The following is a 24,887-nucleotide window of genomic DNA, read 5'->3' as shown; positions in this document are numbered from 1 at the left end:
CATTTTATTTGTTGTTGCTCATAAACGCAGGTAATTTAATACATTTGTTGTTGACTAAGTTATGCATGAATAGCGATTGGCAGTTTGAAAATTAGTATGATTTTAACACGGGAATGTGTGTATGTAGGTACATACATGTGTATGTATATAGGCGTTTTAATGTTTGTTGGAAAAATATATTATATACATACATATGATTGAATGCATACACATACATATGTATGTATGTTCCACGAGTCGCTTGTATTACGAGCAGTCAGGTGCTTTACTTTTACGTACTTGTCGTAAAGCCTCATGAAATGGGTCAGCTAGCTGCCAAAGACTTTGTGTTAGCCAATTCGTTAAAGAAAGCTGCGTATGTATGTATTAATGTGTATGCATATACATATCTATGAGTCAAACAGCGTCAATCAGCATGTGAAGCTAAGTGAAAGGGAGCTGAGGTCATGGTCGTTATAGATGTAAATATGTATGCATACACACGTTCATGAATAAAACTAATTTATTTCAATAAAATCACAACACATTATTGTAAGAAATTTCAAATCGTTGTAGAAGTTGCAACAGTTTTCATTATAAAATTTGCATGGCTCATTAACTACGCGTTGACGTGGATCGGGTTTTATATAAAATGACATAGAGGGAAACACGTGCCGTGTTCGATCACGCAAGCAATAGCGAATTGACGTAAAAATAGAATAAAGAAATATTTGTTACTAAAGCAACAACATTATTTTTTGATATTCTGTTATAAATTAAGTAGTTACTTTGCATTCAGCTATTTTATTACTTTACAGTTGCAACATGTTCGATGTTCGGTGCGGTAGCAAATAATATCCCTCCGAAATTCCCACGTCAATTGGATTACCTTGCTGGTTAGTAATTGACAGAATCCTTGCAACATGCAGCACAGCACTGTTGTTATTCTTTCTTGTGCAATACTTGCCTATGAGAGTATAAGCAGATAAATACATATGCATAAGTATATGCACATACTACTATATACCCGTTTATATATGTAGGCAATAAAAATTCTGTGGGAACAAGTTGAAAAGTTAAGGCAATAACTCTCACTATACATCAGCGGGACACACATATAAGCACGCATATGCATGCATATAACGTTTTTTTAAGCTCAGCAAACTTCTCGCATGGAGACTCTAAGTAGGTAGCATACACCGCACGTGTGTGTGTGTGTGCGTGTGGTAGGAATGATTATTGAGTCAGATTATGTCATCGCAAAGCCAGCGTCAGAACGATGAACTGCAGTAATGGCTCCATTTAAAAGCGCGAAAGGCAGGAAAATTGGCTGGCGCACTTGCACTGCTAAGCTTATGTAAGCGCGAAATATAAAAATGCATGTGTGCTGATGTGTGTGTGTGTGGAAAAAGTGTGTCAGGTTGCTGGTTGGCAAGGATTGCTGCAGCTAACCTAACAACTGGATTGATTAGCTGATTGACGTGAGTAAGTGGGTTGTGAGAGGGATTTCGTGGGTAGTCGTGGTGATCAAATTCAAATGATAAATTAATGCTATTAAATCAGCTAGCGATTGCATTATAGTATAATTTAAGTTGATTAATATGCATAAGTGAAAGATAGTTGATGTAAGTTTTGTTGAAAAGTAAATGATTGAACATAGCGGTAAGAACATGAGATTCCGTGAAATAGTTGAAAAAAGTGGCGGCTGTGACAAAATCTTTTCAAGGTTTTATATAGACTATTCAAGAGAGGATTTTCAAGATTTTCGTTTAAAAATCACACAAACTGTAATTCGCTATATATTTTATTTTCACCCTGACTAGGGTTATTACTATACTATATAGGTGGCGGTAATAATAATATAGTCAGGTGAGAGCGTTGTAATATTAGTACTTCAATTACATATGTATATAAGTGAGAAAAAGAATAAGGGTCGACAAAGGGTCTCCTGCCATGCAAGGGTCTTTCACACATTTTTTTTTTAAATTTGTCGCATTAAATTCGTTAAAGTAAACTACCGGCTACTATCATGTAATAGAAAGTCAATTTTTTTCTAATCTCTGTCACTTGCGCCGACACAAGTGTTCACTGATTCATATATAATATGCAACAACTGACGTTTCCGCTTAATCACGAAAATATTTGCTGTAAGGACGAAAATGAAATTCAATTAAATATCTGCTGCGTAGATAGAAAACTAGGTATGTTTATATGTAAATATCTCAGTCAGGCTTTCACCCCTTAAGATGCAGACACTTTATCTGTCACTTTTGACACTTTAGACACAATTGGGGCTGTAATTAAAGCGAAAGCACTCTGTGAATAACTTAAATATTCTGTAATTTGGACGACTATGTATGTGAATAACACCCTCTGGGTGCGAATAAAGTCCATTGGATGCGAAGGAGTGTTTAAACGCAGCTGCGACACCTTCCACTTAAAAAAAACAGAAATAAGCTAGCTTTCTGCTCACATTTTGCTCGAATGAATGAAAATGGAGCATAATCCAAAATACCGGACATACAAAATTTGACTGGGCTGACAAAAAATATAGTATTTTTCACTTATTTTAATACAAATCTTTATATTCTATTCTTTTAATTTCCAAATTTTATATTATTCTATTTTCCAAAGACTCGTTATAAGCCTCGGCTAGGGTGGCCTTCAGTGCTTTCAGCGAATTTCGTTTTTTCCAGTTTCGGCTCCTTTTGGAAGTTTTTTGGTACGAGTCTAGCATTGACACGTTTCTGTTATGTCTCTGACGACAGCACGACGATTTTCGAGCACAGTTTCTTTAACAATAACATTTTCCTCGCATGAGGCAAATTTTTGATGACTTCCTCATTCAAATACTTGTGCTTTTAAAAAAATTAGACTCCTCAAAACAATTATACAACATCAATATGGTTTACACGCAGAGTTTAAGTCATATTTGATCAGATGGTATTCAGCTGGAAATTTAATAAATCAACTGATATTGTATATTTTTATCCAAAAACATTTTGAGTTTGGTATATCCCATTGAGAAAAATTATAGGCGCTACTTTCATAACTTTTGCAAAAACTTTAAAGTAAATAAACTTATATTTAAACATAACATTAATGAACAGTTTCTGTTTTTAGATTTATTGATTTAACTTAGATTTTAATTCACACCTCATCTAATTAAAATCTTCAAACTATCACAGCAGGTGAGGACGGTAGGGGATCACAGGTTATTAAAATAATACGAAAATTTCGATTTTTTTTCAAACAAAAATTCGTTTAATTTTGATAACAGTAAATTATGCAAAAAGCATACTTTTGCAGACTTATGACTCATACATATATTTGCCTTGCGATAACTCGGCTTGTGCTGAAGATTCGTATAAATTTTTATTTTTTAATACTCTTTAAGCAAAACTATAATTTACTTATAAATAAATTATACACAATTATAATACAGAAAATCATCAGAAAAAATTTGAGTATATGAGAGAATGAGAAAATAAAATATGTTTCGTACCGGACACTTGGAAAAAATCAGGAATTTCATATGTAGCCACAGCTAGCTCCAAGAATTCAATTTTTATGGCGAAACATATTTTTTGCATGCAAACATGTGCAACATCTGCGCCCTTTACGTACAAAAATAACACACAAACCGCTCATTGGAAAGGAAGTGAATTTTTTTAAATGGTTTGCTTAATCGACACATTCGCATTTATGTGAGCGATGAGATATTGAAAGTATTAAAAAATAAATAGTTTTGAGATATACTCAAACATTTTTGCAATAAACATTTTTGCATATACATATGTACATATATACATAAGCTAATTTTCGCTTCTCTTTGGGTGCATTTTTGGCGGTTTCCTTTTAATATTTTCAGTTGGCTTTTAGCGGCTAACACAGGCATGTGACAAAACGTCATCAATCTTCCGATCTCAACCTAGATGTAGCAGACAAGGTGCAGACATGTGGCATGCGGCATAAGACACGCACTTGATGCATTTCAGCGCAATATTCAGAAGCGCGAATAACTGCACAGAATTCACTTAGCTTTCCACTACATGCTCCTGAACGCCGTGATGGTCCGCCATTTGCGCATACCCGGAAAAATAAATTTTCGCTAGCCATTAAAAATTATGCAACATACTTTGTTAAACATAATGTTGCGAGCATACACAACGCCAACTCTTGGTTGCTGACAGCAAACGTGCGGCCGCCAACACCAACGTCGTACACAGCCAACAACTCCGGACATTGCTGGTGCTAATGAGGCGCTGCAGCCGAGCGAAATGCGAAATTAACCAAATCGTGCGAAAATGGCCGAACTGCGTGAGGCTACGATTTTTATGTGTGGCGTCAACTGCGAACTGTGAATTGCCGAAAGCGCCTAAAATTAGAACGCAAGTCAATGGGAAATCTAAAATGTAGCAAAAATCTTGAAAATAATAATGAAAAACATGCAGCTCCTCTCATTCATGTTAACTCACACGTGACTCAGCTCGCCACCGACTGCCAAGCCATAATCATCGATGACCGTCTACACGCCTAACGCGCACTGCGGTCGTGTTGATGTGCTGTCAATGCATGTAAATCCCTGCAAATAAATTGCAACTGTTAATGATGACCAAGTGTGCCGCGCAGATAAAAACAACAACTGTTTCGATAGCACTCAACAACGGCAAATGCAATTTCGGTCCGACGCAAATTTGCAGTAGCACTTTGGGGCCTCAACATAGCAGATATGGTACTTTATTGCTCATCGCTGGGCTTTTTGCAATAGTGCAAAGCCAAAGCATGCCAAGCAAAGTGGGTGAGCAATGAAATGTGTTTTAATGTGCAAAATTTAATTTCAGCCATTGCACAGAGGCTTGGGTATAATTTGATTTTTGATTTGCTTTTATCGCCACGCCACTGAATGGCAACCTAAAAATTATTACTTTTTCAGTTGGCCGTTTGTGGCTAAAGTATTTATTAATGAAATTTCAATTACAGACATAGTCCACAAATTCGAATATTTATTTAATAGGTGGAGTTATAAATTAAATTAGTACTTAAAACGCAGTGTGATAGAGATTTCCATTAATTACTAAAAATGTATACTATTGGGTCTATTACTATATTTGTGCGGTTTGCCAAGAGATGGCGTAACTTGATTTTAATTCCATAAATCCAATAATCCAAACATGCGTTGGAAAGTTACTGTCCTTGTGCGTCTCTTCCAGTATATATATAAGATTTTTGAAAAAATGTTTAAAAGTAGCCTCATACATTCAAAAACAAGGTAATTGTCTTATCAGTTGAAGCCAAGAGACGTTGAATGACGATTTTCCAAGTCAGGAATGCTGCTTTAACGCAATGAAAAGAACTCGTTTTTGCATTGAACCGGTGATGAAAAATGGATTCGTTACAGCCCGAAGAGCCAAAATTCATATGTGCAGCTTACCCAACCAGATCAGATGGGCGTGTTGTATTATGAGCTTCTAAAACTGGGTGAAACCATTAGTAAGGAATACTGCCGGCAAAAAACTCATCAAATTGAAACGAACGCTCGCCGAAAAACGCCCGAAATTTATGACTAGACACGAGGCATTAAATTCTGTCATGACAACGCTCGGCTTCATATTGCAAGATCGGTTAAAAACTATTTGGAAAATAGCGACAGCGGAAGTTTTGCCTCACCCGCCTTATATCACAGACATTGCCTCTTCTGGCTAACATTTGATCCGGTCGATGCAGACAGACCTCATTGGAATACGGCTCACATCAGAAGAGGGTATCAAAAATTGGCTTCACTCATTCTAGGCCGCCAGCCTATGAAGTTCTTTTTGGATGGTATACACAGATCTCCAGAAAGATGAGAAAATGTTATTGCCTGAGATGGGCAATACTTTGAATTAAACTATTTTATATATATTGTATATTATATGTTTCGCTTAAATAAACGTTTAAAGTTTAAAAGAAACGAGTACAGTTAAAGACCCCAACAGTTAGAAATGTACCCGTAATTTTAGCGTTACTGTGACTTATATGCCCATAGTCATCGCAAGACGATATAGTTTCGCAATAAAAACTTTGTTTGAGAAGTATTGAACCACAAAAATTCTACAAAGTTAACCGTAAATTGGAACAAGTTTTGGGATTAAAAGGGGGGTAGCTGACAGTGCGTGCCATTGTAAGTTTAATTGCGCCTTTAGGAATTCTGTACTCGATCAACTCTTGAAATTGGTCTTTGATTAGTTTTAAATCCAACCACTTTGAATATAAATAACGCTCATAAAGTTCGTGGCAACCCTAAACCTTACTAATATAAAATGTTGCCAAATGTGCCATTTTAATTTGTGCTCATTGATTTACAAATTAGAAATTATTGCAACGCTAACGGAAACTGAGGCGTGCAAAAAGTGAAAACAAAATGTAGCAACAAATTGTGGCAAATAGCGGTTGACCAACGGAAACGGTGTCGTATTACCTAAATGAAGCAAGTGCTGCTGCTGCTGGTGGTCAAGCGACCCTCACTAAGTGCCGCTGCCACTGCTTCTGTTGTAATTGTAGCTCGTGTCCGGCATTCGGTGACCAAATTAATTGCATTCCATGCAACAAATTATGATTATTGCCACAGAAGAGCAGAATGGCTGAAGGTAGAGGGTGTGTGCAAAGGGCGTAGAATTGCTCGGCCGAAGCCTTGACAATCGCGGGTGATTATTGACTTTTTGTGTGCCGAGCTTAACCGTTTTTGTGTGCAAAACAAATGAACTTCGGCAGCTCCGGTGACGTGACGTGGCGATTAAAATCTTATCGTGGCTTTTAAAGTCATCATAGTGCACCTAGGTTGGGTTAAGTAGTGCGGGGTATGTGTGGGCGGGTTGGTTAACAGCAAACAACCCCTTTTGCGCTCAAAACAAAAAAAGTGCCGGTGTTGTGCTTTGTAACACTTTCCACCACCATCTTCCGTGGTGTAATTGGGTCGCATTTTTCGGTCGTCTCAACTTGCAATGCAATAGAATAATGTTGGTGTTGCTTTTGTTGCGCTTAAAGTTGCACTTCATTTATTACAAATGCGAAAAACGGAGGTAACATTCATCAAACTGCTTAGGGTGCATACCTAATGAAGCTTTTTCGAACTACCCCGCGGCAAAGCACATGAGATTTCATGGTACGTGAAACAACGGCATGTTGTTATGACGTTTTATTTTCGTTTCTATTAGGTAATGATTGCTTAGGCGAAGGTGTGTCGGCAGACTGCAATGGCACGCAAAGTCGCCAAATCGCTGCGATAAACCAAAGAAGTGAAAGTGCATATATACATACATATACACAAACATACATATGTATAAAAGTATGTAATTACAAGTGCAAGCCTGAGGGTGCCAAGCAACACCCACTGCTCATAGCAACTCAATTTGACCAAACCGTTTTTCTGCGTCTCGAATTTCATTTAGGAAATTGCATTTTTTTAATTTGTCTAATATGAGTTGGATGGTTGGACTTTATAAATAATACGCTCTTCATGTGGCCCTTTTATGAGTTTTTAAACAATGTGGTTAATCACCTGCAGCGTATTGACTGATGGAAGGCGAGCTTTAAAGCGATTTTTCGTTTTGAAAAATGGCCATTCGATAATTTTTTGTGGTTTTGCCTTGACTTTTTACCTTTGATGGTCCATCAATTTATGGAGGTATAGCCAATTTTTTTTAATGAAAATTATGTAACACATATTTCTGTTTGAATGTTACCGCTCTCTTTCTAAACCGGTGCGAACATAACCTCAATTATTTATTATATGTATACATAGCGCTTCTCACAGCCGAATTGTGTATAAGAGTCACAACAATTCTTAAAGCAAACAGCATTATTCTATAAAATAAGAAGAAATAGTAAATTTTGAGTTCTTCCTAATTTAACAGAACAGCAGCTAATATAATGCTAAGCGCACTAAATGAGAGTTTGCTACACTTTTTCTTTTGTTAGTAACGAAAAAGTTATATGAACAGGGTTACCACTCTAAATATAATTACATATTACATTACCTTCAAAAAAAAATTATGTACACTTACTTTTCCCTAATATAAAAGCGCATCTGAGAGTGTTTTTTAATTTTTTTTTGCTTTTTCCTCAGTTTTTGAGATATTGATCTGAACTTTTGCATACGTTCCTTCGCCCCAAGAAGCCGCTTTTCGGAACCGCCGCTATTGCATCACTATAGAATATAGTTACCATACAAACTTATTGATCAAAATCAAGTCCTTGCATAAAAAGCTGTTTATTTGACAAGATATCTTTACGAAATTTGGCATAGATTATTGCTCAAGACAATGCTACAATCCCCGAAGAAACAAACTGACTGATCATAATGAAAGTCTCGTATGAAAAACTTTTAGATTTCACAAGACATCTTCACGAAATTTTGGCATGGATTTGTGTCCAAGACAACGGTACAATATCTAAACAAATTGTTTGTATCAGACGACTATGGTCTACAACTGTCATATAAACTGACCGATCAAAATCGAGATAAAGATCTTTTTATAACCTTTTATGCTATAAAAAATGTACCTGCGGTGCAGCCGAAGTTGAAGTTTTTACTAGTTTTTGTTTGTCTTAAGCACTAAAATTTTTTATTTTAATGGCTTGGCAACTCCGATAAACTGTGTCAACTTTGGACACAACCAGCAATGAGGTAAAACGTCAAATATGTACCATCAGATATGCTACAAAAAGTAAAGCTAAAATAAAATAAATTTGAAAAACTTTAGAACTAGGCCACCGTGCAACAAAATATAGGTACAACAACGCTTAGGTTTGTATCTAGTTGGATGTCTGTTATGTAGGTGAAGTGAAATGCATTGTGATGGGCATTGTTTGCTAGGATCACAGAAAAGTTAGGCAAACTACTATATGTACGTAAGTTTGTATGTTAATAAGGAATATAAAGATGACATTGAAGAAAATAGACAAAATAAAGTTTCGCTCACGTTAAATCGAAAGTACTTATAAGAAATATTTAAAAATTTGAACTGCAGTTAACCGTACTGAAAATTTCTGGCCCATATACACACAGTTATATTGGTTCTTAATCCAAAATGAGATGAATCAGAAACAGCGATCCAGCTTATGAGGCACGTGAGAATGATGTAAGCACCGCATTTGCAAAATTATTCGTAAATCAATAAGTAATTATAGCGTGCAAAACACAAATCGCTAATTACTAACGGTCACACAATTTAGACAAAATGTGACTAAAATATATATTGGCTAAGTCGCTTCAAGGAGAATCGTGAATAAATTTGCAATTATCTGCGCATTAGAGACACAGTAATTGACAATTTGCGACAACGCTATAAATAACAAATATTAAGCGCAAATAAACTAAAAAATAATCAAATTCAATGAAGCTTTCTACATTACGTTGAGTACCGTAATGAGTACACGCTGAATTATGACTAACAGCGAGAATAAAATATTGTAGAAAAACGAAAATAAAAAATAATTTGTATTTAACCCATTTTTAGTTTGAACAACACGCCGATACACCCGCTGATGTCATACGCTTATGCAGCCGGGCTGTCTCTGCGTTCACAGCGAACCGCCGCGGAGTCATAAGTGCTGTCAGTTCCAACATGAAGCACAAATCCGCCGACAATGACTAAAGGTATAGCGGTGAAAAGGTACGTAAGTAATTAAATTATGCAAATCTTTCTAAAACAGTCAGGTGCGCAATAAAAATATAATGCATGCTTTTATGCGTGATGACATATCGCAGGCACATGGATACAAATATGCAAACATATGCAGTTATATTGTAATGCTTTGCTGGAGAAAATAGAAAGTGGGACAAAAGTTAAATTGAAAAATTTCTTAGATATCACAGTAGCACAATTTTGTACAAATGCGAGGAGCATAAATCTCAAAAAAACAAATATTAAAAAACAGTGCAAAAAATATTGCACAACCTAAATCTCACAACTGCCTCAACCATCAATTGCTTAAACTAAATAATTTGCACTTTAACTCTCGCATTTAAGCGCAAAGTGTTGTTGTTTCTACCGAGACCGATAACCTTTTGCAACGATTTTCAATTTAATTTACATTTTTTATTGAATCAATAAATAATTGCAGGAAAAATGCTATAGCACTGAGCACACTGATCTTTCAACATCACATCGTTTATGTGTATATGTGTGTGTGAGTACCATAAATGGATGAGTAAAGGAGTTAATGAATACGTAAATGCGAAACGCAATGGACAACAACTTAAAGACGCAGAGCACAAAAAAAGAGCGTCAAATGAAAAGTCCATCAAATTGAAAAAAATATTTATTAAATATGTATGTATTATATAATATTATTTAAAATATAATGTGGCAGACGGAGAGCACGAAAGACTGTGGCAGTAGCGTCAAGACAAGTGCGGAGAAATAACAGTAAATAATAAAAATTAACAAGTTTATAAATAAATGCATTTGACCTTTGGCTTACGCTTCAAAATAAAATGAGTGATAATTCCGTTTGGTGGGACTACAGTGGGACAAACCAACAATCCATCAGGGATTAAATATGTCCTATTTGTGGAGCACAAATACTTTACGAATATATTAGCATGGACGTGGGCATTAAATAGGTTTTAGTTGTAAATAACTTAATTTTCAGGAGCACATTAAGTCTAGAGGTATCTAGATCATCGTATTATCAAAAAAGATCTAGAGTTTTTTATTGAATAGTATATCATATAGACTAGTCTCGATGATTTGGAAAAAGAAAATAAAATAATAAAAATTAAAGGAAAAATAACTTAAGGGCGATTTGTGGTCGGGAAGTGGAAGAGCAGAGCAGGGTGGCTGAATTTTTAAGGGTGTAAAAATGCTTATCTCGATTTCTGTCCAAAGTAAGAGTCGTATGAGGCACATTTAAATAGCAAGATTGTAGGTAATAAATAGATCTACAATTTTCGTGGTAACACTTTTCTTATATATCCCCAAAATTTTGTAAAAAAAACTTAAATAACCATGTTTTGGGTTTTTTATTTTTATCTTTTACAAACATAACCCAAACACGCTAGTATTTTTTTTGGTTTAAAATATTAATTATTTTTCTACATTATTTTGACCTCATATCAGTAAAAAACATTAATTTTCAATCGAAAAATTTACCGATAAAATATGTCTTTTTTTTGTAATTGGAAGGCGTTTTCTCTGCTGAAATCTTTAAAATGTTATACAAAATAGATACATAGATTAATGGTAAGTTTTCTCAGAAAATGCAAAAAAACAGAGCCCACTAAACGATTTAAAGCTGTTTTTTTTTAAAGCTGTAAAAAAGCACCTGTGAATTTTCATAAGGAGGCTATTTATCTTGTGCATAAATATGAATTTTTGAATTCTCTCTTGATATTGGGCTATGCATATATAAACTTCTCTCAAAGAGAAACATTAGAAAGTTATGTAATTTGCTGCACATATACATTATATATATAAGTATGGTATAAGCAATTACTGTCGGAGCTATAAAGCTGCCGAATATACTAGTTTGTTTATCAGCTCTTAGCTCCTCGACCAGTTTCTGTGTTTGCTTTTTACGATTGTCTTGAACTTCAGCACAAAGGCAGCTTCCACAAACTTTCCTTCCGCTCATTGCTACAGATTAAGCGGTGCAAAGTCAATAAACTTGAATAATTTTCAATTTGAAACAAGTGCAAACACTAAAATTAAACTAAAAAGTGAAATACAACAACAAAAACACGGAACAGCGTTGCTTTTGACGACTGCGAATTAGTATTCAAATAACAAATCACTTGTGTTTGTTGTTGCTGTAGTTTTGTTTAATATCTCATGCACTCGAGTAGTTGTCGGCTTAAGTTCAAACAATTTCAACTCGTTTGTTGTTGCAGAGATTTGTATGAGTATGTATGTATGAGAATAAACGTGGAAACCGAAAAGAAAATTCGGCTAGCGCCAAACCAAAAGAAAAGCCATAAAATGAACGGTATTTGTATTAAAAGCTTATGAACTAGCCAACAACAGCATATGTTTAAATCGTGTCTAAATTTAATGACTAATAATTACAATGGAGCTGCGAAAATTATCACACGCTTCTAGGTATTAATTTTTACTCTCTGTTTTTCTCTTGTATTATCAATTGGAAGCTTTGCACTTTACTTATTTTGTTATTTCTAAAATTTCTGAGAACTTTTTGGTTTTTGTTTTTTATTCGGTTATTTTCTGTTTGTTTGGATAATCGATTTGCTTTCATTTTGGTTTCCGCCAGAAAGCTTCTATTGCTTAGTTTTCTTAGAAAATTAAGTTTTATTCGCTATTTTTTTAAATTTACTTTAAAAATACAAAATAGCACACATAATCTGAAAATAAACATCAAATCAGTCGGAAAGATAGTATATAACTAGACTCCTAACTAAAATCGCATTAGCAAGAAAATCATCTGATATTTTTTGATAGTTGCGTAGTCACATCAGCGAATCAGCACCTTTTTAATAAAAAGACGGTGAATTGCAGGAAATTTTTTATGAGAATATAAATTGAGCTAGTTTATTGAGGTTATACTATATCTTTTAAATTAGCATAAGATGTATTTCTGAGCGAAATCTGAAAACTGACTGACGTCAAAACTTACTTTCCTATTTGAATTTCAATTGTAATGCAGATATGAATTGCGTGAGCAATGCTAAATTTTGTGTTAAATCTAGAAATATTAACTGTTTTCTAATACATGTTTGTAAATAAATATGAAATTTATATTACTTGTAGTGAAAATTGTAAACAACAACAACTATTTTAAGCAAAAAATATCATAATTCAAATGACTAAACAGCATACATTGCAGAGATCGTGATGATATTCAAAACATTATTCATTAAAATATTTTATATAGGCGCCTTCAGGTAAACAAAAGTAGCAAAAGGAGCTCAAATATAAATATAAATACCGCTACAAAATTTGTTTGTACCTATCGCCCGTATTTCATAAACAAATTTTGTTCCGTATTTAGTTGCGCCAAGAAACTGCGTTTCAAGCATGCACTTAACTAAAATTCTTTATTTGTTTACAAGAAAAGCACACTTCTGCTTGCCATAACTCGCTCACCTCGCCGCAAAACTAACGAATCAGAAATGTATCAGCCGTGTGTTTCTTTGATGACATGAGTGAAGTCAACATTTCACTTAATTTGTAAACAATTGCGAATCCTTGTTGGTAATCGCTGAATTTGCGCAGTCAGCTGACTTGTAATTGTTGCTTATTTTAGCGATGAAAGCGATTTGACTCGACCTGTTGATACGTTAGTCACAATTGACGTCACTTTCACGTTGAGACATTGTCCAGCAGCTAGGGTCTCTTCAATACATTATGTAAATATTAAGATTACTTAGTCATTTAATGAATTTTTATATTTATTTTCGAAATTGCTGAACAAATATTCAGTATGACTAAACCAGTGAGTAACTGATTGTTTAGTATATTAGAAATATTTTCTCTTGAATTTTAGTTTTAAGTAATTAATATTTCATATAAAAAAACAAAAAAAAAAGAAAGCGGGATTATTCTAGTAGACGCAAAAACAACAGAGCAAATGGGAGAGGTTTCATAGCTTTCTGCATTTACTATTTATAAAACTATTTGAGAAAGCACGATTTTGGAAGAACTCGTATTTCACTTTATCAGTATTTATTTGAGTATGTCAGACTCTATTGATATTTATTATAATATGATATATTTTATATTAAAATTTCGGGGTTTATTCGTCAAACTGTTGTTTATAACTAGATGTTTCGGATGCAGTGAGAGCACTAGCTGGAAAAACCTGAAGAAAAATCTCTTTAAAGGAGCGCATCGTGGAATTTCGGCTGGTGCATTTTGAACGTTTGAGAGCTGGAGGAGCGCTCTTTAAACACTTAAACCCGCACCCTATCAAACTCACTATACGTGTTTCAAGTTTAATGCTATTAATTTATTTTTTTATAGAGAAAATACACGACCATTAAAAATACAATTTATGAAACAATTGTTATCTTTGAAAACTAATTTAATTACACAAACGACTTTTACATTTACATGCATACACAAAATGCAGATGACCACGCTTCTTGTCTGCTTTTAGGCGCGCTGAAATAATTTTAAGTGCTTTCTAATGTTTATGACTAGGTCTTAACTTATTTCCGCTGTAAAAGAGCGAATTTGCATATTGCACACTTATGTACATAAACTCTAAGGCGTTTGCTTAAATAATTTACAAAATTTGTAAGTGAAATTTTCGGTTTCTAACCTTAATAGACAGCCGCAGAAACAATTTCGTCGACTGCTGCGATTTTTGCACCAAATCTATGCCCGTACTTGTTTAAGTAAACTGCAAACTTTCGCTGCTGCAATTTTAAATCAATAAAGTCAATTTGAGCTGCTGCCTGCGGGCAGGGATTCAGCAGACGTGAAGTAAATTGATTACTTTTTCCTGCGGATATCTCTTACGATTTGCAAGGAATGGCAGTTTGGCAATTTGCCTGATTGCCGAATTGTTGTTTGGTTGCACGTTTTACTGTTGCATAGGCAGTTAACTTGGCTTACTAACTCGCACTGAATTGTTTGGACTCATCAAGTAGCGCTTCGCTATTCACATATGCGGCATGCCGCAGGACATATGACAAATTGTACAGACACAAGGAAAACGACTGACTGACTTGCTTGTGTTTTCCCAATTGGTGTGACGTCGAAATTCGCGCGAATACAGAAGTAAATATGTATGAATAATATGGTGGAAAGAAAAAAATTCCTGGGTTATATAAACATATATCGTTCGACATCGTTGCTTATTATCTTATTTATTATGGTTATGTTTAGCTGTCATTCTCAAGAGAATTAGGATATATGTATACATATTTAATTCCATCAGTTACTTTGCTTTCTAAAAGTATAAATAATCGTATGAGTAAACAAGCTAGTTCCGCAATTTATATTTATTAGCTGCCTTCGTTTTGGCAAACCTGGTAGAGACAATAGACGAATAGAACAAACAACTAGTATGAACTATATTGACTAGCATGATTAAGAGTTAGAATAGCGAGTTATATCACTTTAGCGAGTTATATGCTTAATACATATAAAAAGTATGATCGGTCAGTTTGTATGGCAGCTATATGCTATAGTGATCCAATCTCAACAATTTCAGCGGAGATTGCACCATGTTTCTTGAAGATATCTCGTCAAATGAAAAAGCTTTCCATACAAGCACTTTATTAAGATCGTTCAGTTTGTATGACAGCTATATACGATAGTGGTCAGATATCCGCGGTTCTGAAAAATGAGCAGCTTCTTGCAGAGAAAAGGACGGCTCCGAAATTCTAGATCATATATCTTAAAAACGGAGGGGCTTTCAAATATTAAATCCGATTTGCGAACATTTTCATATTTTGGCTTTTAACTCATAAATTCTGCTCGCAATATTTTTTTCTTATTCTACTTATTTAATTGGTGTCATATTTTTTAAAATTCCTTGACAAAAATTAAAACAAGACCGCATAAATTTAGTCGAAAATTGCAAAGTATTGACAAGCATTGCGAATTTAACACATTTTTATATACCGGACTCATGTGTTAGGTAGCTATGTGCTTGTGTGTGTTGTAGCCTTAGAGAATTCGCAATTATTTTTGCTCTTTCGTTGTAAGAAATACATGTAATAAAGTTGCCAAAATTACAGATGTCAAAGTGTCACAATCAATTTTTTAAGGCACAGTTGGAGAAAAGTTGTGCAGACTGAGCTAAAAGGTGACTTGGAAACGAGAAATGAAGCAGCGAGGTGGAAGTGTGACGGTACAGGGTAGTTTTGCTAACATAATTTTTATAATGTTTTCAAAGTATATTTGTACGGCTTCTTCATTTTATATAATTTGTTACATTTTTAAATATTTTTATATTAAAGCTGGAATATATAAATTTGGATTAGCTTGAGTTGACACTAGAGAGCTTTAATTGTATAAAATATTATTTAAATTACACTTAATTTTTTTGTGAATTTATTTTAATCAAATATTGATAAGTGTAGAAGTTGCTAATTCGAACTTTATTTTGCTATTTTTTTAGTTTTTACTTTTTTGTTATTATCATTAATTTTACTATTTATTTAATTTGTTTTATTCTACTTACACTTTTCGAAGTTCGCTTTCTTTTAACGCGTTTTTTTCAATTTGAAACCACAAAATAAATAAAATCTATAGAATCTTAGATAGGGATATCAGATCTAACAACAACTTTCCTTTTTCAATTCTTTTGTGCGAAATTGAAATCAAAATTCGCTTAACCACAAATAAATATATAGCAAAATGTACCTTGTGGTAGGTAAGATATATGTAAATATCAAAAATTGCCGCCAGCATTTTAAGAGTAGGGGTTGCGCACGATGGAAAAATATTTCCACACAAAAATCCTTAAGGCTAAGACAAATAAACCGAAATTGAAATTATTACATTTGAATACAATATTTGCCGCAATAATACTTGCCTCCAATCTAAAACACAATTTCATGTTTAATAAACAATTATGGACAAACTCATTCAGGTAATCACCAAACACACACATACATATGTATATAAATATTATATAATATATACAAGTATATATATGCGCACAAATCTTTAAGAAAATACGTAGGTTCGCAGCTGCCATACAATTCGCATTTAATTGAAATTATTTTCCTCAAAGCCACGTCATTTTCTCAGCAGCATGAGTCTCCGAAAATGCCGCGCGCAGCAGATTGCATTTTATTTAATTACACGCAAATCGGCGCACAAAGCCCTCGATTTGCACACAGCTCGTAAATTCATAATTCATATTTACTAACAAAAGCCGAGCGCCGAATTTATATATGCTTCGAAGATCGGTTCTGAAAGGTTGTGAAATTTTGTGCGAAAACTTGCTCACTGCCACGCAGGGAATTGCAAAATTTCAAATTACGTGCAATTTGCGCCAATCGAGCGTGAAAGGATTATGAGTGTGCCGCGAAATTGGCGAACATGGCTAACGTTTTTGTTGTGTCTTGAAATGCATTTCGTGCTACATGACATAATTATTAGTGGTGCTGTGAACATAAACAAAAGGTAGCTAAACCCTTTCACGCTCTCGAAATTATGCGACAATTTGTTTGGGTGAAAGTATAGCAAAAGTGCTAAGGGGCTTGTTGCTCGACAAAATTCGCTAAATTGTCTTGTCATACACAAATAAATTGCCGCCATAATTTCTGTGCGAATTCGATGCGCTTTTTTATATAAACGCCTTTTTCAGTGTCTTGTTGTAATAGAAAATGAAAATTAAGCAAATGTAAGGAAGAATAATTAATCGAAGTTTACGTTCACTATACGTGTGTTTTTCTGGGGTGATATGAGTCTCTAGTTTAAACACCAAGATGTGGTCATAAAAAATATCATATTTTATTTCGCAAGCAGGCTTGGAAAGCACACAAATTAAAGTAAAATGGCGCAGTATGAGAAAATAATATTGTAAACTACTTTTTTATACCCTGAACCCGGGTTAATATACCCTGCCACGATGTTTGTAACACCCAAAAGGAGACGTCGGAGACCCTATAAATTATAGACATATGTATATAAATGAACAACATGAGCTGAGTCGATTTAAACATGTCCGTTATGACGGACTAGTTCCGTCTGTATATATGGGAACTAGTCCGACAGTTTTGAGATATCGTTCTGCAATTTTGCTCCCGTCCTTTTCTCTCTAATAAGACGCTTACATACGCCATACAAATTGAACGATTTTAATAAAGTGCTTTTATAGAAGGCTTTTTAATTTTACGAGATTTCTTTAAGAAATTCGACATGGGTTATTTTCTAAGGAAATGTTGCAACCTCCGCAGAAATCGTTCAGATCGGATCACTATAGCATATACACACTGACCGATCAAAATCAAGCTCTTGTAAGTAATTTTGTATGTGTGAAGGGTATTAAAGCAACCTTAACGTTATTTTTTTCTTCTTATGTTTTCACTATCTGCGCATCTTGGCTACTTACTGAAACCAACAAAAGAGAGCAGGATTTTTTTCTAAAATTTTGTCATCCACTTTTTTTAAAAAAAATATTTGTAGGTCGCTAAAAAGTATAAATGATGAAATTTAAATCGAAATAAATACATGCGCCATATTTAGACGCCTTTTGTGGGGTGTTAACCAGCGGTTTTGGGTTATTACAAAACATCCACAGTGTACCAAGTGCAAATACCGGATAAAAAATTGTTACACTTTTATAATTTCACACACACATTCTCGGATATGTACATACATACCACAGGCGCCGATTAACACATTTGATGATCATTAATCAATGCGAAATTCCAACCGCTCCGTGGACTTACCTGAAAGAAAGAAAACAGAAATGTAATTAATAAAATGAAAGGATCTTTCTTGTTAGCTGCTTTAAGGAAAGTCTTTCGTACTACAAATTGAAGATTAATTTGTTACAAATACGCGTTGTACCGTAAAGAGGGGGGAAATCATTTAGTTCGACATACATGAATAATTGGGTTCATTTATCACTTAAAACTGCTAGAGAGGCAAAATAAAAATATGAAATTTCCACTCGCAATATTGCTTTTTAAAGAACATATATACGCTGGTGTTCTCTTTAAATTTATTTAAAAAAATGGGAAACAAGCTCGGCAATAATGTATGTCGTATTCGGCAATTGTACTGCCTTTAGAAGGCTGGCCAGAGCGATTTTTCCAACTGACCGAGCGACAATCCGCAATTAAACTATAAAAAGAAGGAAGCAACACGGCTTCGTACGGATGCAAAGTCATTAGCGGGAAGAAAACTAACCGAGAAGGTATAAAATATATTTATATAAATATACACTGATGCCACATTTAGCTCAACGCATGCTTGAAATGTATTCTCTACTTTCAAAACGCCAACTCGGATGAAATTATTTCGTTAACTTTAATTTGGCACGGCAGCAAGCGGCCACAATTACCACTGAGTTGTACACACGCATACACACACACATACACATGTATTGTATTCCTTTATTTGTGTTAATTTCAGTTAATTTTCTCCATTTTATGGTGCCGACACAGTGCTGGCCAAAAGCATGCGCACACAAGTGCTACTGTAAAGGTTGCAGCAACGCGCGTTGGAGAGTGCCACGATGGTGGCACGTGTGGAACAAAGCGTGTAATGGCAACAACGTCACATTAACTGCATTCACTTGCGGCGTGTGGCATCGTCGGCGGTCTTACAAGTAGCTGCGGCGGTGTGTTTGTCTGTCAATCCCTGAGCTAAGTATATAATTATCCTGCCAAGTAAGCTATTTGTCTGTTGCCAGGCCACGAGTTGATTTGCAGGTCTGCGAGTTACCTTTTCTTTACGTTTTAGCTGCCGAAGTGCACCTGAACGGCAGAAGAAATGAGTGGATCGCACGCTATGTAAGAAAATATTACTAGTTCTATACTCAATTAGAGAACCAAGGGAAGTAAACCGCTAATATTTTCAATTTAATAAAGGTATAAAAAAGCTTTATAGCTTCTTCGGTTCACCTAAACATTTCTCGATTTTTACTAAACGATTCGAGTGCAAATTTTATTTTACGTTATATTATTATTATTGGAGATAATATAAACCATAATTGATATAAAATCTAGAGGGCTCGAAATCACCCATGAAATACCGATAATGTGATAAGATATTGTATAAAAAATAATCGTTAAACCAAGCATAGATAACAATAGCATATTATTTCTGTATAATAAGCGAAAAGAAAATCATTTTTGAGGCAACCTAAATTCCCACCGACAATTATAGATTTAATTAAATAAGTCACTCATAACCTAACAGTAGCCATCGGTTAGGCTATTATGGTGCTGTGCCGATTGTTTGCGTAAACCTTAAAAAATGTCTGTAGTTGCATTAAAATATTCCTTTACATAGTATTTATTTAATTTAGCTTACATTAAAATAATTTGACACGAAATTATGTATTCAATGTCAATGACACTTGAAGGTCTGTGTTGTTATTACCTCTCATTTTAGTCGAGAGTAGATTAAGCGGTTCTATGGTGTAATGGTTAGCACTCTGGACTTTGAATCCAGCGATCCGAGTTCAAATCTCGGTAGAACCTTTAAAGCAATTTTTTTCTGTGATCATTCATTTTTTAGTTTTGAGTAGTTTGGGTCTATCAGCAAGAACGACGTGACGTCAAATTTGGTCAAAATGTTTTTTTTTTTATCCAGACAATTTTATGTCATTTATGCTTTGAACAAAATGACGGCCAAATGACCATCACCGCTCCGTTTGCATATCTTCACCCGTTTACGCCAATTTTTGATGACCCGGTGCAGTAATTCGGCTATAGTGAGCTGAATGCTTCGAGCCCCTCGAGCGTTGCTGCTTGATTGGCGTAAACCTTTGATTAAACATACCCTATCAACCTATTAACGGAGAAAATAATCTAGGGGTGTTGCAAAACTTTGCACGCAATGTGTTCATGCTTAGACGTGAAACATTAGGCGGTGCACCGTCTTGTTGGAAATGGAGATCGTCCGCGTCGATTTTATCAAATTCCGGAAAAAAAAGTTGGTCAAGATCATGTTATAACGGTCGCTATTGATGGTAATTGCATTTCCTGGCTCATTACGAAAGAGATAGGGCCCGCCATGCCACAATCCGCATTTTCTGAATTATCATATCGAATATCAGGTTCTAAAGTTCAAAATATTGTATTATATCATTCGATCTTAAGTGAATTTGTCCAAGAATGCATAGAATTAGTAGTCTTAGATTTGAGGTGATCGTCTTCGCTCTCAAATTTCTAGTTAATATTTGACGCAGGATTGCAAAAAAATTTTGAGGCACGGCTGCCGGTGTGACATAGTCTACTTCTGGCAATAAATTTAAGCTTCAGAACATTGAAACCAGAAAAAAAAACTTGTTTACTTAATGTTTGTAGCCCCAGCTATGACTAGAAAAAATACTACTTTTAGAAAAACGAATTTAAATTTAAATGAAATGAGCGTGAATAGTCAACGAAGGACCGGGCTTGGGGTTCGCTACCTCGTAAATCAAAATTCTTTCGATTAAAACCTTTATACAGTTTGTTTTCGGTTATGTATACATTAGAAATCTGCAAAAAAAAACAAACGAGACATTTTTTTCAAACCGCGAATGTAGACCATGCTCTTAGGAATTATAAAAATATGAAATCAAACTGAGCAACTGGAGGATCAGAGCTGTCGACTATCATTTCTATGAGGGCTCGAGCGAGGTTTTATCAAACGTCTCATTTTCTAAAGTCAGTCGAAACAAATTTGTCGCTCATCTGAACAACTGTACCAAAATATTATTTCGCACTCCTCAGCCTTTGCAACGGCGAACAAAATATTGCACTTTTGACCGTTGCAACACTTAAAAGCACAACCACTTAAGCGGAGTGACCAGCACTTTGAAGCCGCTCAGCAACATTAACCGCGCTGTAAAGCTGTCCCACTTGAGAGGCTTTATAAAACTGACCCTTCCCGCATACGAACACCCATACATCTGCTTGTCAGCAATAGAAATCATTAAATCGGTTTTTGCATGCAACTACTCTTCCCAGCTTGTTGTTCAAGTAAAGCGCTTGGTGGTGGTGGTAATGGTGGGTTGCTACTTGTCTTACTTACATGCGGCGCAAGGCGCGTTAATAAAGCGTTAAGTGGTTGCGCATGCGCCGCACTGACCTGTCCGTCCGTCAATCGAGTAACACACATATTATATATACATAAGTGATGGTTGGTGGCCGGCTGACGCGTGCATTCGTTTAAAATGCGAAATTCGTTATGAAAGCAATGAATAAAAAGCGGAGACAAAGTGAAAAATGACGTGGAAATTGGACAGTTGTGGAAATTGCACGCGACTTGCAACATTTCAATTATGCAGGACATGCAAAGCAATTATCCAGCACAAGTTCTATGCACTGCCACTTTCAGCTTGTAGTTACGGGACATGTAGTTTGGCGTGTGCTGTAGACCCACATGCAGGACTCTCGGGTATAAAGCGATTTGCACCTTGACTTTTTGTGCGCGTTGCAGCTAAATTTATGCGCGGAACTATTAAAATGATAAATCGAGAGCGCGACTTGAAAAAACATGTGGCGGACAGGTTTTGTAACAATGTGGAACATTTTGAATTGGAACATTCACTGAAAATTTTAGCAACCATACTATATATGCAATGTTAAAAAACAATGCAAAATTAAAAAAACTGATTTTCTTTCGAATTATGTATATCTGTATGTACTCGTATGAGTAACTAAAGGCATGATAGGGTTTACATTTGCGTTTATAACCTTGCGGATTACAAGCGAGCAATTATGAAAGATTTCTCGCACACAAGAGCACAAAAAATGCAGAACGTGCTTTTACAATGCCCAACAAGGATAACACGCTTCACGCACTCGTATAAACGCACACACAGCTACACTTATACAAGTAGATACCTTTTCGAGCATAATGCGCGCTTGAGCGAATCTCATTATAGCTGAAAGTCATAACGCCGTCAAACAACTTTCATCCCCCCACACACAGCTGAGCGCGCGCGTATTAAAATGTCCAGCTAGAGAACGACCGTTGGAAATGCGCTTACAAAATTCTTTCTAATTTATATTTGAATGAAAAAAGGCAGCAACAAAAAAAGAGAATAAAAACAGATTAGATGCGCTGCCTTAAGTATGAGTATTATGAAAGGATCAGTGGTTCTAGGCATCAGTTACACGGGCTTGTGCTCAACTTCCCTTCGCGTTTCCACTGTTTATGCTTTCATTCTCGGTAATTTTTATGGTGCTGCGTTTAATGCGCGCATGACAACTACGCAATATAAATGTCAAATAAAGTACTAATGTTTATGAGGCTATTTGAGGTTAGAGTGAAAGTGCGCCTATTGTTAGTAGTATATTAGAAACTGGTTGGAATAGTAGATGGTGGAATAGCATATTTTGATCTGCTTTTGTATGCAAACAAGTTATTATTATATTTCATATTTATAGAAAATATATTCGCCTTGGAAATAGTTCAATGAATAATATACTAATATAGACAATTTTTTATACATTTTTCTTTTCAACCATTTAATACATTTTTAATATATATTTTAAGAGATATGAAGTTTACTATTTGATCGTGTTTATCAATAAATTGAGCAAGCTTTCAACAGCCGTGATCGTCTAGTGGTTAGGACCCTACGTTGTGGCCGTAGTAACCCAGGTTCGAATCCTGGTCACGGCAATGTTTCCCTGTAAACATTGTCACGGAAGAAAGTGTTACTTTTTAATTAAAAAATTCAAACATCGAGATTTTTAAAATACTAAGAAGCTGCATTATTAGAAAAACATTTTCTAAAAGTATATTCGAACAGAAAGTGTGTGATAATAAACAAATGTAGTACCACGTATATTTGCCTCCGTTTCTATTTTTTCATGCGAGTTTATGGTATGCACACATTTATTTGAATAGTTTATGTACGTACAAACACCTATACGAGTGAAATCCGACTACAATCCCTGCTCGTTTAAGCAGTAATTTTAAATTATTTTAGTGCACGGTCTCTCATTCGATTTTACTTTTCGTCTTTTTACACAACTAAACCCATATATCTTTTTGTTAGATATCTCATTTGTCATCTCCCTCTTTGCCACAGTTTATTTATATGGCTCACACTGATTTCTTATGCTATACTTATCGCAGTGTGCGTTTTGAATTTATGTTCGTTTAATATTTTTCTGTAACCAATTCAGAGTGAAAGTAATTTTTCGGGTATTATTGGTGTTAGAAACAAAACAACTCAATACTTGTGTGTTTTAGTTTACACATATAGCACGCTTTCAGTAGCCGTGATCGTCTAGTGGTTAGGACCCTACGTTGTGGCCGTAGTAACCCAGGTTCGAATCCTGGTCACGGCAATGTTTCCCTGTAAACATTGTCACGGAGAAAGCTTTATTTTTAAGAAAATATTTGTTTTTATATTCAAATTGTAAAAAAAATATCTAAGAAGAGTTCCTTTAAAAATTATTATAAATCAGCGTTAGTATTTTATGCTAAACCCCAAAATACATACATGTAATGGTTCCGGCAAATGGTTCCGGATATATAATATTTATATAATAATATATAAATAATATTGTTCTAGAATATATAACATTATTCGTACAATAGGTTAGAAAAAGTAAAAAACAATTTTAATTTTAAAATTTAAAATAAATAATAAATAGTGAGACAGTAATCTAATATACAATTAATCACACATATACAGTATCGTATAAATAGAAAAGTATTTAATTGAATTAATATCATGTCTATTTAATATTTCCGTAGCTTTGAGGACCAGAATTATCGTCCTTCAGGTAGAAAAGGCGGTATGGATTGTCGAGCGGACAGTCATTGATGAGGTGTATCAAATCATCCGATCCATCTGTATTGCACACTGGACACTGTTGTCTTGGATTAAATTTATAGCACATCTTCCGGAGATATAAGGTTTTTTAACTTAGTGTAATCAGCTCCTAAAACTTTGAACGTTTTTTTCTCGAAATGCGGTTTTCCCAGATGGTGAGAAAAATTTTCTCGCAACGACTGCACCGATCGTTGTTGTTTTGATCGCAATTTTCATACGACCTTCTTAAATATATTTGTCATGTAATGATCGAAAGATTAAGATTTTTCTTAATAAATAAAATTTTTTAAGTCACTCAGTTTGCCAAAATTAAAAAAAAAAAAAAAATTTTTATGGGAAGAAGCCATTTTGTCAAAAATCAGTTTGTCAAAATTTTTCAAACTAGTCTTTCGATCATTACATGTACTTCTATATAGTAATGATAAAGTTTTCTGGTCTTTGGATTTAAGATAATGTTAAGCAAGAAAATATTTATTACCCCCAAACACCTT

General features: G+C 34.8%; 1 protein-coding gene and 3 non-coding genes across 4 annotated transcripts in view; 3 read left to right on the top strand and 1 right to left on the bottom strand.

Moving 5' to 3' along the window:
* CenG1A (Centaurin gamma 1A) overlaps nt 1–24,887 on the bottom strand; it is a 219,619-nt gene that overhangs the window by 61,055 nt on the left and 133,677 nt on the right. The gene's annotated exons all lie outside the window — the stretch shown is intronic.
* TRNAQ-UUG (transfer RNA glutamine (anticodon UUG)) lies at nt 20,024–20,095 on the top strand. Its single transcript has one exon. It is a non-coding gene; the product is annotated as a tRNA-Gln (tRNA).
* Nucleotides 23,160–23,231, top strand: TRNAH-GUG (transfer RNA histidin (anticodon GUG)). The gene has a single exon. It is a non-coding gene; the product is annotated as a tRNA-His (tRNA).
* TRNAH-GUG (transfer RNA histidin (anticodon GUG)) lies at nt 23,834–23,905 on the top strand. Its single transcript has one exon. It is a non-coding gene; the product is annotated as a tRNA-His (tRNA).

This window comes from Bactrocera oleae, chromosome 3 (genome assembly GCF_042242935.1).
Source record: "Bactrocera oleae isolate idBacOlea1 chromosome 3, idBacOlea1, whole genome shotgun sequence".
In the NCBI taxonomy this organism is placed as follows: domain Eukaryota; kingdom Metazoa; phylum Arthropoda; class Insecta; order Diptera; family Tephritidae; genus Bactrocera; species Bactrocera oleae.
This window is presented reverse-complemented; position numbering and strand designations above follow the sequence as displayed.